We start from the raw sequence: 5,390 nt of genomic DNA, 5'->3' as shown, positions 1-5,390 counted from the left end.
TATTAGTGGTGATTGACAGATTTATTATGTGAGCAATAGGGATTGACAGTTCAGAAGCACCATCTTTTAGGAACTTAGACGGGATGTTATCCGGGCCAGTGCTCTTAGTTGGGTTTAACCTGCTTAGTTCTTTTTGAATAAAGTCATGAGATACACTTATTAGTTAACAACTGTTTGGAGTTACCCCTTTATTGGTATAGTATGTTTGAAACTTATGTATGTTTGAAACTTATGGTTCTGCGTACTCCAGTATGGGCCTGACGTACGCAGTGTATAAAGTCTTGAACGATTCCTTACTGAGGTACCGGAACGCTATTCTCAGGTTTGCCAGGCGCCCATATGCCGCAACAGTTATCTGGTTAATGTGTGCTTCTGGCGATGTACTCGGTATTATACTCACTCGTAGATCTTTCTCCTTGAGTGAGGTTTACAGTCTTTGGCCTCCTAGCCTATACTCTGTCTGCGGTCTTCTTTGCCCTTCTCCGATCTTCATGAGCCAGTTGCTGGACCACGCATCCAGCCTGTCCAGGTCTCTTTGTAGACCTGTCTAGTCCGCATCTGATTTAATTCTCCTCATTAACTTCACATCATCTGCAAACAGGGACACTTCTGAATCTATCCCTTCCGCCATGTCGTTCACATATACCAAGAATAGCACTGGTTCCAGGACTGACCCCTGTGGTACCCCGCTCGTCACAGGCGCCTGGAGTTTACCTGGAGAGAGTTCCGGGGGTCAACGCCCCCGCGGCCCGGTCTGAGACCAGGCCTCCTGGTGGATCAGAGCCTGATCAACCAGGCTGTTGCTGCTGGCTGCACGCAAACCAACATACGAGCCACAGCCCGGCTGATCCGGAACTGACTTTAGGTGCTTGTCCAGTGCCAGCTTGAAGACTGCCAGGGGTCTGTTGGTAATCCCCCTTATGTGTGCTGGGAGGCAGTTGAACAGTCTCGGGCCCCTGACACTTATTGTATGGTCTCTTAACGTGCTAGTGACACCCCTGCTTTTCATTGGGGGGATGGTGCATCGTCTGCCAAGTCTTTTGCTTTCGTAGTGGGTGATTTTCGTGTGCAAGTTCGGTACTAGTCCCTCTAGGATTTTCCAGGTGTATATAATCATGTATCTCTCCCTCCTGCGTTCCAGGGAATACAGGTTTAGGAACCTCAAGCGCTCCCAATAATTGAGGTGATACCTCATCATTGACCATGACTCGCTGTTGCCTCCCTGTACTCACCTAGTTATGATTGCAGGGGTCGAGTTACAGCTCCTGGCCCCACCTCATCACTGGCCGCTACTATGTCACTCTTCCCGCTCCATGAGCTTTATCATACCTCTTCTTAAACCTATGTATGGATCCTGCCTCCACTACATCACTTCCCAGACTATTCCACTTCCTGACAACTCTGTGACTGAAGAAATACTTCCTAATATCCCTGTGATACTCACCTGTATGTGGCTGCAGGGGTCGATTCACAGCTCCTGGCCTACCGCGAGACCTGGTCATGGGCCGGGCCGCTGGGGCATTGACCCCCGGAACACCCTTCCGGTATACTCCAGGCATATTACCTGGAGTTTACCTGGAGAGAGTTCCGGGGGTCAACGCCCCCGCGGCCCGGTCTGTGACCAGGCCTCATGAACTGAGAGTCTGCCTGTATGCTTATTTTAGGGATTAAATTATTTTGACAGGCTTTAACCCAACTTAACTAGGTCTAGTTAGGTATCTTTATTCCGAAACGTTTCGCTTACACTGAAAGCTTCTTCAGTCAAATACAGAGACAGCAGAAGCAGTAGAGATGTAAAGATGTAATCAGTCCATCATCATGGAAGACGTAGTTTTGGGATGGTCAGTCCCTCAGACTGGAGAAAAGTTCTGCTCCATAGTCTGGAACAATGTGAGCTAAATCAACAGAATGGAGACTTACATACTGTCAAGGTGAGGCAGAGAAAATCTTGGCAGAGGAGGCGGGGCCCACTAGTAAGAAGATAATCACTGATAGGCAATGAAGGGACTTGAGCTAGAGTTCGTCACGGCCACGCTAGCTGGAGATTCGTCTGTAAAAACTTGCATTTGTGGTCACAGAGGTGCCTGTGCTAACTTTCCTATGGTGTAGAAATATACCTAGTTGGATGAATCTTATTGTGGCTAGCTGGTCTAGTGGCTAGCGCGACGGGCTGGAGTTTTGAGACTCTATGACCGCGGGTTCAATCCCGGCCGGGGGTATGGTTTATTTGCAATCGTGTCATTACGATTTCTTAAGTCATTACTTCTTACTTCTACTAGTGGGACTCTCCCACGTGTGTGGATGCTTGTGTTCACAACTGTGGTAAATGTGACCTCCGGTAGGCGGCATTTCTCCTTTACACGAATATTAATGAGGTTTCACAGAGATTTAGATTTTGCCACCGAAGTAGCTAGTTTATTGTGCACCCCACATCCATCCTGTAAACAGTAGTGCAAGAGCATATGGATACACAAACGGCCTAGGAACTAGGCCCCAAAAGGGTTAACAGGTGTACATATAAGTTTATATCTACATATCTACAGTTCATTTATCTGTTACAAGCAAACTTAGGAAATCTGCTTAGTATATCTGGTATCTTATTTTCATTAATGAGATATCTTGACATGTCACATAGGTTATTATACTGTCTGTCTCTGTATTCCTCAATAAGTGGACAATTAAGCACATAGTGTTCAAGACAGTGACCATATGCCTGATCACATACCTGGAGTTTACCTGGAGAGAGTTCGGTTACATAATTTGCATTTAGTTTGATCATCATCTGTGTGTCTCCAAAACTGCCAGAAGTACTTCAGTTTAATTCAATTCAATTCAAGTTTATTCTCTATAATGGTTACAATGTGGGGTTTACAGGTTTTGGGTATTTTGTGGTTTACATGTCATAAAATACTAATTACAGAGGGGGCCACTAGGACACCTAGCATGGCTAGGCATTTCGGGCAGACTTAGATTAATTCTTAACATTAAATCCTTACAGATTATGGTATTAAGGCTAAGTGACTACATCATAATTTGTGAGTTTAGCAATGTGAATGCTTTTGTTTTGGCACAATACAAGGTGTCTATATTGGAGTATCATAGGCAAACTTATGACTAGTTAGGATTTATTATTTTAAGATTAAGATTAGTATTTCTGGGTTTATAGTCAGTGGGTGAGTGAGTGTAATTGTGAACCACCAGGTGGTTATCATGTAGTTAGTTGTCGGGGTGGATCAGGGAGATAAGATGTTTTCTAACTGTAGTTTTGAAAGTGATGAATGTGTCTGCAGTTCTAGAGTTTTCAGGTAGGGTGTTCCAGATTTTAGGTCCTTTGAAATACATTGAATTTTTGTAAAGGTTTAGTCGAACACGGGGAATGTCATAGAGATGTTTGTGTCTGGTGTTATGCCTGTGGATCCTGTCACAACTATCAAGAAAGCATTTTAGGTCAAGGTTAATATTGAGATTTAAGGTCCTGTAGATATAGATTGCACAGTAGTAAGTGTGGATGTTCTGACAGGGAGTAAGTTTAGATCTATGAAGAGTGGGGGAGGGGGTGTTGCCAGGGATGGGATTTAGTGATTATTCTTACTGCGGCTTTTTGTTGGGTTATTATTGGCTTTAGGTGTGTTGCTGCAGTTGAACCCCAAGCACAGATAGCATAGGTGAGGTATGGATATATAAGTGAATGGTATAGTGTGAGAAAGGCAGTTTGTGGTACGTAGTATCGTATCTTGGAGAGGATCCCCACCGTTTTGGATACTTTTTTTGTTATGTGTTGGATATGGGTGCTGAAATTTAGGTTGTTGTCGAGGTATAGGCCAAGGAATTTGCCCTCATTATGTCTGGCAATTAGAGTGTTGTCGATCTTAATGTTAAGTTGCGCAACACCTGCTCTGCTACCAAACATAATATAGTAGGTTTTGTCAGTGTTAAGTGTAAGTTTATTGGCTGTCATCCAAGTCGATATTTTGAGCAGCTCCTCGTTAACAATGGTGTTGAGGGTGGCAAGATTAGGGTGGGAGATGACATAAGTCGTGTCGTCAGCAAAGAGAATGGGTTTCAGGTGTTGGGATATGTTTGGAAGATCATTGATGTAAATGAGGAAGAGCAGGGGTCCAAGGACACTTCCCTGCGGAACTCCAGTATCAAGTGGCCGTATTGATGAGGCTGTGTCTTTAATGGTGACATACTGATACCTATTAGAAAGGTAGGATTTAAAATATGCAAGCGCATGGCCTCTTATACCATAGTGGTCAAGTTTGTGGAGTAGGATGCCGTGGTCTACTGTGTCAAACGCTTTTCTTAGGTCAATAAAAATTCCTAGCGGATATTCCTTATTTTCCAATGCTGTGTAAAGCAGGTCTAGCATTTTTATAATTGCATCATTAGTGCTTTTATTTTTCCTGAATCCAAATTGGCAGGGGTTGAGTATGTTTTGTGATGTTATAAATGAATATAGTCTCCTGTGCACGAGTTTCTCGAAGATTTTGGATAGCAATGGTAAGTTTGATATTGGCCTATAGTTGTTTACGTCTGTAGGGTCACCACCTTTATGTATTGGTGTAACCCTTGCTGTCTTGAGTAGTGTCGGGAAAGTGCTAGTTTCTAGTGACTTGTTAAAAAGTAATGTAATAGCATGCGAAAGGACATGGGCCGCTCGCTTGTACAATAATGGTGGGACGTGAGACAGATTCCCCGAGTTATTTTTAAGTGACTTTATGATCGCGGTGACTTCCGTGGGCTCAGTTGGTACAAGATAGAAGGAATTTGGGAAATTCCCATCTAGGTAGTCCCCGGCACGGGCATTGGTATGTGGGATTTTACTGGCGAGATTAGATCCTATGTTTGAGAAGAAGTCGTTTATCTTGTTAGCTGTATCAGTGGGATGCAGTGGTGTTTCATGAGGTTTAGTTAGAACAGCATTCTTGTTTTTTTTCAGTTTGTGGGTCTCCAGAATCTGGGAAAGTGTTTTCCAGGTCTTTCTTATATCTCCTCTTGTGTCAGTGAATCTGCTGGAGTAGTACAGTTGTTTGGCTTTCTTTATTAATTTGGTGAGAACTGTTGAATATTGTTCAAGAATATCTTTGTGTATTAAGCCCTGTCTATATTGCTTTTCATATTGGTGTTTCTTATCAATGGATTTCAGAATGCTGCTGGTTAGCCATGGGCAACCAAGCCGTTTATTCGTGTTCTGTTTCGTTATTATAGGACAATGTTTGTTGTATAGTCTAAGTATTTTGTTAAGAAAAATGTCTGTCCAATCGTCAATACCATTGGCATTGGAGAATTCTGTAGGCCAGTCAACAGTCTCTAGGTCTGCTGTGAAATTCCTTATTGAAGCCTCGTCATGGAGTCTAAATGAAACTTTGTTCTATTCGAGTGGTGGC

This window comes from Cherax quadricarinatus, chromosome 18 (genome assembly GCF_038502225.1).
Source record: "Cherax quadricarinatus isolate ZL_2023a chromosome 18, ASM3850222v1, whole genome shotgun sequence".
Classification (NCBI taxonomy): Eukaryota; Metazoa; Arthropoda; class Malacostraca; order Decapoda; family Parastacidae; genus Cherax; species Cherax quadricarinatus.
Note: the sequence above shows the minus strand (reverse complement) of the source record.